Source organism: Sebastes umbrosus, chromosome 23, assembly GCF_015220745.1.
Source record: "Sebastes umbrosus isolate fSebUmb1 chromosome 23, fSebUmb1.pri, whole genome shotgun sequence".
Taxonomy (NCBI): domain Eukaryota; kingdom Metazoa; phylum Chordata; class Actinopteri; order Perciformes; family Sebastidae; genus Sebastes; species Sebastes umbrosus.
Genome location: NC_051291.1, coordinates 21,204,460 through 21,217,358, shown reverse-complemented (window position 1 = coordinate 21,217,358; position 12,899 = coordinate 21,204,460).

The window sequence follows — 12,899 nt, the reverse complement described above, 5'->3', positions numbered from 1 at the left end:
TTGCTTCTTTATTTATTTATCTTTGTATTAATTCCTTTATTTATTTATTTACTCTTTGGTTTATTTATTTGTATTTATTTATTTTTATAATACTATTTTTATTTATTTATTAAAATGTATTTATTTAAGCATTTATGTTTTATATATTTTTAAATGCAGGTATTTATTTATTCATTTATCTATTTAAGCATTTAATTTTTTTATTATTATTTATGCACAATTTTCCCTTTGCATTTCACACATTATTTATTATTTGCTATATGGAGGACAGAATCTGCCAAAAAATAAATGAATAAATAAATGACTCAATAACTATGTCATTAAATGTCATATGGTGCGACTACAAGTTTAGCAATAGGGGTAACCATTTTGGAATTTCTTCCCTAACAACGTGACATGAATACAGCCTGAGTATTATCTTGAATTTAATCTGTGAACTCAAACCATTAGCTTTGATGTGCTATATTTAGCCATGTGCAAAAAGAAGATCCCTCATTCAGATCTCCATCTGAGAGATGTATAATATTCATGACGAATCTGCAAAACTGCTACAAGTTGGATCAGTATTTTATTTTTATCAGCAAACAACAGATTCATTCATTTGTACAAAAATGTGGCCAAAATGTGAAGATATCAGCTCTTATAGATCACAGATGATGATAAAAGAGGCTCTGCAGCGTTCAGCTGGACAAGATGGGGTCAGATAAACATTTATATTTCTATATGTAGCAGCAGGATTAGTTCAACCCAACAGAGGGAGCTTTAATAGCTCATCAGAGAGTGCAGTGTTGACTCGTGTGAATATTTAATGTGCATCCTGAGGAGGATCAATGAGAAACACGACTCTGATCATTATTGATCTGATTGAGTCTGTGATGTGATCATGTGTTAAACCTTCACTCTGTGGTTAACCAAACCATCAATACAGGAACCTTTAGTGGTTTAAATATGTACATTAAAGGATATCTGCTAACAAGTATTGTGTTTGCACTTAGTGACATGTTCCTTCATCACCACCGTCCTGCTGCCACTAAAACTCACCACCACATGTGGATTAATCCGCCACTGAAAATAAGTCACTATTTCTTCCTGTTCATTTGATAGAAACTACAGCGAGCAGCTGTTTTAGGAAATTACTGATGTCACGTTTGTGGACTACGGTTTGGATGTCTCGTGATCATCATTTTGGTCGTCACCATCTTGGTTTTTGTTTGTCGCCATCTTGGTTTTTGGCCGTCGCCATCTTGGTTTTTGACCTTCGTCATCTTGGTTTTTTTCGCTGTCGTCATCTTGGTTTTGGCCGTCGCTATCATGGTTTTTGGCCATCGCCATCTTGGTGTTTGTTGGTTGCCATACTGTTTTTTGGCCGTCACCATCTTGGTTTTTGACCATCACCATCTTGGTTTTTGGCCGTCGCCATCTTGGTTTTCGGCCGTCGCCGTCTTGTTTTTTGTTGGTTGCCATCTTGTTTTTTGTCTGTCGTCATCTTGGTTTTTGGCTATCTCCAGCTTGGTGTTTGTTGGTTGCCATCTTGGTTTTTGTCCGTCGCCATCTTGGGTTTTGGCCGTCGTCATCTTGTTTTTTTTTTGCCGTTGTCATCTTGGTTTTGGCCGTCGTCATCTTGTTTTTTTGCCATCACCATGTTGTTTTTTTGACATTCAAGACATTTTTAGGCGATCAAAATGTTAATTAACTTCGATGGAGTGAAAACACTGTGAAAGCGTTAACATTTTAAAACAAAAAACACGGACAACTCCCAGACCGGACAATGGCGTGGTAGCAACCTGTCAATCACAAGGTAGCACCGCCCTAAAGCATCTCCTGTTTTATGGTCTATTTGACTTCAAATGGGAAATGCCGACAGAGGGTTAAACAATACCGCGATAATTCAACCTTTACAGTTAACCTGCTCTGTGATTGGCTCAGTCTGCAGGTCTTCAGGTTGTCTAGTTATGAAAATGCAATAAAATAATAAAACAAACCAATCAGAAAGGAGCTCGACAATAAATCAAATGTTTTTCTTGATACATAACAAAATGATTTCCCATAAATACAGGTAAATGCCTATTAGAAATAAGCACATAGAGCAACAGAAGTATGTACCTCCTATTATCTGTAGCTTACATATGGCCATTCTTGTATGAGAGAGGGAGATGGTAATCCAGAGGCCTGCTGGGAGAATGTTTTCCATAAATCACAGCGACACCTTTAAATGGGCGACGGTCATTATCTCCATAAAAATAACTGTAGTGTTTTTTCTTTTTCCAGCCTCGAGGCTCTGCATGGGACAGCCATGATGAATCAGATGTAGATGGAAGTTTTGTTAATATCTGTGGTGACATTAGCTGTCTGCCGGGCTGATTGATTCTCTCTACTGTCCTGTTTTATTTATCCTCGTGGGGACTTCCCAAGAGGTCACGTCACATTTTAATTTTTCCATTTTCAGGGACATAAAAATATTGAACAATTCTCATTAATATGTTTAAAGAAGCAGCTCAACGTTTTGAGAAATCCTTTGACTTTGTGTTCAGGTCGGCCATTAATTGTCGGGTTGGTGTCAAAGTGTCCTTGAGCAAGACACTGAACCTGAAATGACTCCTGATATGTGAAATATTTATTATCCAGTGTCCGTCAGATGAATGATCTAGTTTAATTTAATTTTATTCGTCAAAGGTTTCTCCCTGATCTACTGTGGTTTGGCTTGTTCCTCATGTATACATCACTTTGGACAAAAGCGTCGGGTTGTGCCAAATTCTTTAGGCAGCTGGATTCTCACGATATCACGGGTTTATGCAAGAATCCTGTCAATCGTCTTGATTGACCAGCCCGGTCAGACCAAATGGTGACACGATAACTTCACGTGCAAGGAGACCCGTGTTCCAGACTGTTGTTGGACTGCCGTTTTGAAGCCTTGAGTTCAGCATTTTTAGAACCATCTTGATTATTATTCATCGCCATCTTGATTGCCATGTTGGGTTTTGGTTGTCGCCATCTTAACTTTTGGCCGTCGCCATCTTGGTTTTTGGCCGTCGGCATCTTGGTTTTTATTTGTCTTCATCTTGGTTTTTGGCCGTCGCCATCTTGGTTTTTGGTCGTAGCCATCTTGGTTTTTATTCATCTTCATCTTGGTTTCTGGCCGTCGCCATCTTGGTTTTTATTCGTCATCATCTCGGTTTTTGGCTGTCACCATCTTGGTTTTTGGCTGTCGCCATCTTGGTTTTTATTCGTCCCCATCTTGGTTTTTGGCCGTCACCATCTCGGGTTTTACTCATCGCCATCTTGGTTTTTATTCGTCGCCATCTTGGCTTTTGGCCGTCACCATCTTGGATTCTGGCTGTCGCTTTCTTGGTTTTTATTTGTCGCCATCTTGGTTTTTGGCCGTCACCATCGTGGCTTCGGGCCATGGCCATCTTGGTTTTTATTCGTTGGTATCTTTGTTTCTGGTCGTCTCTATCTTGGTTTAAGGAAAAAAAACTGTGGGTGTTTGCGTGGCGTACAAATGACACGCAAAAATGCTAAAATGCGTACTCATGACACACGGAATGTCCGTGTAATGTCATTGTATTTAAATATGCTTTCCCATGAGAGCGGGTTGATTGAGGAACCTTACAAGTCAAGGATAAATGTGTCTGTATGTGTGAATAAAATCAACACATTTGTGCATCAACGTGCTGATTTTCTGTCCTGTATGTGCTGTTAACTGTTTACTGTGTCTCTGCTGGTAAAGTACGTTTGCGTCACGCTCTCATGCCATCAGTGCTCTGACCGTCCTTGATAAATGGAAGTCAGCAGCCTCTTGTCTTGGAGAGGACGGCAGCCATCGCTGCTTATCTTCCCTCCGCAGCCTCCCCTCGGCCGACTATTCAACATTTTAAAACCCCGACATCTGACCAGCACAACCTGCTGCTGTGTCATCCCTCTGCGTCTCCGTCTGAGGATAATCCAGCAGATTAACCACCGTATTGTCTTGACACTCAGTTAGTGTTGGTCTGTGTGCTTTGGCTCTGTTCACAGGTGAGCTTGTTCTCCTGTGTGACCGTCTGAATGCTAATGAGGTGGCGGATCGCCCGTTTCCAGGGCGATAGACGTCCTCTGGATGTGTGACTCATACCAGATGTGTTTGTAAACACACAGAATCATTTATAACATCTTTAAGAGGCACATTTCACACCCTGTTAATTAGATTAATACAAATATGACTAAAATATGACCCATCAAAAACAGATTTTTCTCTCCAACCATGCCTATTCAAATGTGAGGTTTGCTGCTTTTCTGTGTTTCATATCCCTGTAAATGGAATATCTTTAGCTTTTAAACTGTTAGTCGGACAAAACAAGACAAAATTATAATTAGTAGTTAACTGAAATAAATTCATTACTATGTGAAACCCTACTCTCAGCCATCTGAACACTCTTTATGATCTATTTAAACCTGCAGGCCTGGACTGTCCATCGGGAGAATTATACCTGGCTAAATTAAATGTGTAAATCAAAGTTGAGCTACAGCAAATGCTGCAAAATTACAGATACGTTCACCAGCAAAAGACAAGGTTAGTGTTTAACATTAAAAAACAAAACATGCCAACAGGGCCGCCCTCAGCAGGTCGGGGGAGGACGTCTCAGTGATTTATCAGCATCACTGACTCCTTTGATTGGATTTTTAAGATACTTACAGTGTTGCTGTTTTGATTTGCTTCATGCCAGAAAATGTTTCATGTTTCCTCTTGGATATTAAGTTATTACTTCCTGAGATATTTGACTATAAACAAAAAGTTCATGATGGCGCTTGACAGGCTGTTCTCATCACCGCTCCTACAAAATCAATGTGATCAACATAATCGTGAACTATGAAGTGTAAAGAGCGACGGACGCCGTGTAGGGACGAGGTCGGGGTGTATGGGTGGGTCAAAAAACACCAGACTTTCACCAGGAGACCACTGTTGGTGCCCCGTGTGAGGCCAGAAGTCAACGTTGATTTATATGTCAAGTAACTTCTGTACTTAAGTTATGTCACTTCTGTAGTTATTTTAATCCAAACGTTGACTTATTTGTCACGCTGCTTCCGTACTTAACACCAGGATGTTCATAGGAAAACAAAAGAATAATAAAGAATAACTTTTTGTCAGATATCATACAAAATGTTCTATGAGGATACGTTGATTTAGAAATTCAGGGGATCTCCAAAGTCAGTGAGGTTCATCCTCTGGGGATCATGAATGTCGGTGTAAAACTTCATGGCGATCCAAGCAAGGATCAAGATGTTGAGATGGAAGCACGTTGACATTGTATATTTTTGGGAGAAAATAATTAGATTTTGGTGACAAATCTGGTGAACATAATTATTACAATTCATCCTCTAAGGACCATTAATATCCACATTTCATTGAAAATCTAGTAGCTAATTTATTCAAATCGAAGGTCTTTTGGAGTGATTCTCCTAAACCCTGAATCCTACCGGGGTGTATTAGTGAGGTAAACCTTCATGCTGAGAAGTGACAGCCTTCCTCCAGCAGAGGAACATGTATTAATTGGCAGAGGCAGAGCAAGTGTATCCACACAGAGCTGCAGCGTCCAGAATGTCATCAAGACCTTGAGATTACAACGGAAAATCAATTAAGGTCGGTAATGCGGCGCGGCAGGCCAGGGAGCCACCGCCGCCGCCGCCGCTCACAGCTTTAAATTGGCTGCTGGAGCCGAGGGGGCCGGCTGCTGCTGCGGCTCGGCTCTCCGGCTGATTGTCCCTGGCAGAGGTCACTGGAGCTCTCCAAACATTTAACACCAAACAACAGCATGACCGCTGGTTACCAGTGATCGCTGCTCCGAGGCTGCAGGGCTGTTAGAGGATCAGCAGGTTTGATATTACCTCCACCAAGGCCGAAGGCCTAGGAAGGAGGTTATGTTTTCACCGGCGTTGGTTTGTTGGTTTGTTTGTCCGTTAGCAGGATTATTCCAAAAGTCCGTGATGGATTTGAATGAACTTTTTTGGAGGGGTGGGGTGCAGCACAATGAACAATCCATTAGATTTTGGTGGCGATCCGGATCATGATCCGGATTCAGGATTTTTTTTTAAGAATTCCGATCAGCCTGAGCATTAATACCAAAGGGTATATAACACATGCGCAGTGTAACCGATTACGCGTGACCCCGCCCTCCTCCTTCTGAGAGCAGAGAGATAAGTGTATGGATGTGTTTGCGGGAGCTGCTGGCCGTTCGTGGTGAGAAAGAAAAAAGCGGTAGATGGCGGGATGAGAGACAACGTAGTGTAACGTTATACATAACAAGGCTGCTGAATGAGAGAGGCATCTGCCGATACGTTACACGGAAACCCACCGCGTTAATAACAAGCCGACCACCTCACTGTAGCGCCAGCTGTGAGCTGTGATCTGTTTTTACAGTCACGCATTGGCGGAGGTCTGCGCTCTCCGAGTGCCATTCTAGTTAATATATAAATTAAACAGTATGTGAATTCATGATAATCACATGCAGTTTGGGGCAAGTCATAGTCAAGTCAGCACACTGACAGCTGTTGTTGCCTGTTGGGCTGTAGTTTGCCATGTTATGATTTGAGCATATTGTTTTATGCTAAATGCAGTACCTGTGAGGGTTTCTGGACAATATCTGTCATTGTTTTGTGTTGTTCATTTTTTTCCAATAATAAATATTTACATACATTTGCATAAAGCAGCATATTTGTCCACTCCCATGTTGATAAGAGTATTAAATACTTGACAAATCTCCCTTTGTGGTACATTTTGAACAGATGAAAAATGTGTGATTTAGTTTAAATATTTGTGGGAGAGAGACAAGAGGAGGATGGAGATCCAGAACTAAAACATCTGGAATGAAGCCTCAACAGCCAGGAGAGACATCCAGCACAGAGAAGCCTGACTGTAAAATATCACTTCAACCTGCGGTATGGTCCTTTTAAAGATGTAATATTGTCGACATTAGGACCCCCAGAGCCGTCCTCAGGGGTTGTAGCTGCCTGGTGTGCAGCTGTGTAGCGTTCAGATCAGATAGTTTGTCTCTGGATGGAAACAGATAAAGCGGCGTTCAGCGGGCTGCAGGCTGATTATCAGAGCGCTCTGATGGCCTCCGGCTCACATTTATCTGCCTCAGCAGGAGCTGCCTGCAGCTCTCAGCTGGAACCAGAGACACAACCGGGACCGTCTGCTGCAACGTTGACATCTGCTGGCTGCAGGGCCGCAGCACAGGACGGCAGGACGGGGATCAGACCTGCAGGTTCTCTATAGAACCACCATTAACAGAGGGAACCAGGGGTGTTATATAAGAATAATATCTCATAAGATACCTCATAATCGCAAATTAATCAACATTTTGTATCTGTTCATAATGTCCCATAAAGGGAGAATGTCAAGTATTTAATTCTCTTATCAATATTGGAGTGGACAAATATGCTGCTTTATGCATATATATGTATATATTTATAATTGTAAATCAGTTAACAACACAAAACAATGAGAGATATTGTCCAGAAACCCTCACAGGTACTGCATTTAGAATAAAACAATATGCTCCAATCATAACATGGCAAACTGCAGCCCAACAGGCAACAACAGCTGTCAGTGTGTCAGTGTGCTGACTTGACTATGACTTGCCCCCAAACTGCATGTGATTATCATAAATGTCTGTAAAGGGGAGACTCGTGGGTACCCATAGAATCCATTTAAATACCTGGAGGTCAGAGGTCAAGGGACGCCTTTTGAAAATGTTTATGACAGTTTTTTCCTCTCCAAAATTTAGCGTAAATTTGGAGCGTTATTTAACCTCCTTCCTGACAAGCTAGTATGACATGGTTGGTACCGATGGATTCATTAGGTTTTTCTAGTTTCATTTAATATCAGTATCTTCATTCAGCCAAGAAATGAAAACACTTTCGTTATACGAATTCACGGTCTATCCCCGGCTCCTCTGACAGTCACTTTATGTTGTAAATCTCCTTCTTCCTCTCTCTATATTTAGATTAGTGGGGTATTTATTATCAATCTTCCAGTTATATTCCCAGTCACATAGCATGCGGAGGTGTCACATATCTGCTGCCTGCATGTTATTAAGCTCATCATTATTCTCCTCCATATTTGGGTCACATAGTCCCTATGTACTCTCTTAATTTGCATAATCACAGAATACCATTTCAAACCCCTCCTTTTTTTATTTCTTTCCCTCCGCTAGCTCACAGACATATTTTGGTGAGCAGCAGAGCTTTGAACTAAAGCATTTGTGAGCATTGTTTATCATATACAGTGAGCCATAATGGTTTTTGCTGTGTTGGGTTGATAAACACTGAATGTAGACTATAATCTGTTGCAGATTACCAGCAACAATAACAGATAGATTGTCCCTTAAGTGTTAAAATAAAGACTTAACAACACCGATAAATCCTCCACTTTGGTCCAGACTGACATTTCTTGACAACTATTGGATGGATTGTCATGAAATCTTTGTACAAACACTATTATTCCCCAGAGGATTCATCTTACTGACTTTGGTAAACATTCAACTTTTCCTCTAGCGCCACCATTGGATGGGATTGGCATGAAATTTGGCACAACCATGAATATTCCCCACAGGATGAATTGTAATAACTCTCTTCCCCATTAGCCTCAACTGTACTTTGTTTTTGGTGCTAATTGTTGCATCTTTCAAGAAGGTTATGTTTTTGGTTCAGTTTGTTGGTTTGATGATTTGTTCGTGTGTTTGATGGTGATGAACAAAAACTAAGATGGTGACGGTTAAAAACCAAAATGGTAACGGCCAAAAAAACGAAAATCATGATGGTGATGACCCAAAACCAAGATGGCGATGAACAAAAACTAAGATGGCGACGGCTAAAAGCCAAGATGGCTACAGCCAAAAACCCAAATTGCTCCAGCCAAAACCAAGATGTTGACGTCCAAAAACAAAGATGGCTACGACCAAAAGCCAAAAAGGTGACGGCCAAAAGCCAAGATGGTGACGGCCAAAAGACAAGATGGTGATGGCCAAAAGACAAGATTGCAACGGCCAAAAAACAAGATTGTAACGGCCAAAAACCAAGATTGCAAAGGCCAGAAGCCAAGATGGCAACAGAAAAAAACCAAGATGGTGATAACCAAAAACCAAGATGGCTACAGCCAAAACAATGATGGCGACGGCTAAAAACCAAGATGCCGATTTTATATGATTCTAAACTGAATATATTTAGACTGTTTGCTGCAAAGCCTTTGAAACAAGTCTTTTGCAGATGTTAGCTCTGGGAACTTTTATTGGACATTTTTTGGACAGTCATTTGGACATTTTTCTGACATTTGATAGACCAAACAAACAATAGATAAATCAAGAAAATTATCGTCAGATTAATCAACAATAAAAATAATTGTTAGATGCAGCCCTGCTTTTTATTATATCCCAAACACACATAAATAGATGGTTTCTTCTCAGGGCTCCAGACCTGCTGATTATTTAGCCTACAGCAGCGGTGGCTGCCTCTGCTGAGTGATGCTGCTGTCACATTAATGGGAAACAGCAGTGGGCCCAGCATCAAACCCTGAGGCACTCCCAAAATAAAGAACATAAAAAACTCAATATGAGCACTGCTTCTTTTCTCAAGATAATCAGACAAATTATGAGGACGAGTTTGATATCTTGAGATAATAAAATAATAGATGATGTTAGACCCAAAAGAAGCTGCAGCAGCAAACTTTTAGAGAGCCAGTTACATCACGATCAGCTTTGAAGAAGACTTAATTGCCTCCTAATTGCCTCCTTTATTAACAATGAAACCCCCCTGACATCCTAGTGTTTGACTTTACTCTGATTCCAGCGTTATTTATGTCTTTATTCTGGTCTCTTCTGTCTCCTGTAACTCCCTCTTTGTTCAGTCGTCCCTGTAACGCCGCCAGCTCCGGGGCAAAAGACAAAGACTCTTTCTCTGAAATTTCTCCCCACAGAGTTTGTGACAGCTTTGCATATAAATTTGTTTGTGAGTAAATCCTTCCCTCCAGGACTTCTTTTTAACTCCGACGCCTCAGCAGGAGCCGTCAGAGTCTCCTGAAGAAACAGGAGACTCTTCAGATTTCAGTCTGACAAAGCTCAGTATTAAAATTAAAATTCAATTCTGTCCTCCAAAAGACCCTTCGTCTCTCTGAGAGATCCACATCTGACAGACAGAGAGAGATACTGGTTGGAACTTTGTTATTGTTATTGGAAAATTGTTTTCACCAAAACATAAAAGCAACATGTAACACATACAGTATATCAATTATGGTAATAAAACACACTTAACGTACATTAGTGAAAAAAAAAAAGCTATTAAAATACTTTAAAAAAAGCACAAAATATTCAAACATAAAATAAAATGACTTCACTTGTAAAGAATAACAAGATGAATATAAATTAAATCAATATCAATATCAGACATATGAGATTTGTGTTTAAAGCAAAGGTGGAAAACAAAATAAAAAACAAGAAAATATGGCGACGGCCCAAAACCAAGATGGAGACGGCCAAAAACCAAGATGGAGACAGCCCAAAATCAACATGGCGACTTGCAAAAACAAAGATGGAGACGGCCAAAAACCAAGACCGTGACTTTTAAGAACCAAGATGGTGACGACCAAAAACCAAGATGGTTACAGTTAAAAACCAAGATGGCGACGTCAAAAAACCAAGATAGCGATGGCTAGAAACCAAGATGGCAACAGCCAAAAACCAAGATGGTGACGATAGTGACAAAAACCACATTGGTTTATAAGTGAAACTTTTCTGTTTTACATGATGTATCTAATGTTCTATGTCATAATGTCATATTCTACAAACGTGCAGTGAAAGATAAAATAAAGTTAAAAAAATAAAGTTTATTTGTATTATTGAAAAGTGGTTTGGATCAAAAACCCTAAAAAATCCTGGAGACTGTCGTTCTGTTGTACTACTGAAAATCTACCCCACTTGATGAATATCTAATGACTGAAATATTATTAAAGTGACAAACAGTGAGAGGATTCTTTATTTCCTTCTAAAGCATCCATCTGAAAACACCTGAGGATGATTTTATTTGACATAATATTAAGTTTAATTTGCTGCAACAGTTGTTTGGGTTTAAACAGGCATCAGACTTCAACAGAAATCAGGATTCAATCTTCTGTGGAGCTGCTGCAGTGCTTCAACTGTCCAACAGAGGTCAGGATTTCACCACTTTACAGCAGCCTGATGACCTCTGAGGAGAAGGAAGCTGACAGGAAACACTGGAGGGTTATTCATCGGTATATTTTGTCTGACTTTGTGAGTTTTCATCTGAAGATACATCCAGTTAGTAATCAACTCCATACATCATATTCTAAAAACAACAGAAGAGGAAATGGAGATTATATAAAACGTACTGTTTCACATTCCACATATAAATTAGGAAACATCATAAAACAGATGTTATAAACCCCTAAGATTTTTGCTATTTTTGTAGTGATTTTTAACGGTATCATCAAGTGTTTTATATCCTACAAATCAGCACAACCTCTGCTATCCAGTGTCACCAAATAAGCTATTTATACTGTACTATACTCTATACCATACTTATTTTATAATATTAAACACACAAAAGTAACAAAATAAAAGACATTTTTGGCCTTTTGAATCCTAAAACCAGCCATTATGTGTGGAAAATAATACAAATTATAAATCTATAAGTATATATCTTCCAGAAATAAACATTTTCCTTCCATCCCATCGTGTTTCTCCTCTGGTCTGAAACTGGAGCGGGTCAGAGGGGCTCTGGGTTTAATCTTAAAGCCGCCATGAAGCCTCTGAACCTCCGCTGCTGCTGACCGACTCACATTGAGGATTTTCAGGTGAACTGAACGCTTCACAGAGTCTCAGTCAGCTGCAGCTTAACTCCAGTCGGTCACTGCAGAAGAGACGCCCTCAGAATAATAATAATAATACGACATCCCACGGACTAAAAACAACATCCCGGTGACTAGAAGCAACTAAACTGACTCCAGGAATAATAATATCTCAGCTCCTTTAATGCAGTTAAAGTACTAATACCACACTGTGAAAATACTCCACTAAAAGTAAAAAATCCTGCATTTAAAACCTTATTGAAGTAAAAGTATGCATCAGCAAAATGTAGTTAAAGTAAAAGTATAGCTGTGTCAGTAAAATGTTCCCTGTCAGTGTTTTCTTGTTATCTATCTGATGTTTCTGGATAAATATTACTGCTGCATTAACTTGTATGTTGCATTTTAACTCCTTTATATCCTGTTGGCTCTGTCATGGTCTATAAGATCATCATATGTTTGTGGTTGCAGCTTCTCCAATGTGAGGATTTGCTGCAAAGGTTTTAAAATCCTTTATGTTAGAAGATTAAATATTTGAAATGTGATACCAAATTCCTTTAAAGATCCCATATTAATTTTGTGTTTCTACTTGAACATGTTTACATGCTGTAATTTAAAAAAAAAAAAAGTATTTTCCTCATACGGCCTGAATATGCTTATTTTTATCCTCTGAAACACTCCGTTTTAACGCATTTCGACGGAATTGCGCGAAATTGCAACAGAATTGCGTTGCTAGGCAACAGCTTGGGCCCATGTTTACTTCCTGTCAGCTGATGACATTCACATACACTGCAACCAGGAATAAACTGGGACACATTTAGAATGTTTACTTTTAAATCTGTGTAAAGGGTCTAAATATTGTATATTTGTGACATCACAAATGGACAGAAATCCAGACAGCTTGTTTCAAATGCAGAGTTTCTGAATACGGGCTGTGTGTATTTCCCTCTGGATTGAGCGTTTCGATACTTTCGCAGTATTTATATAGGACATAAGCCTGCTTTATAATAAAAAAAAGCATGAAAATCTCACTTTTTTTTATAATATGGGTCCTTTGAGGAAGCAG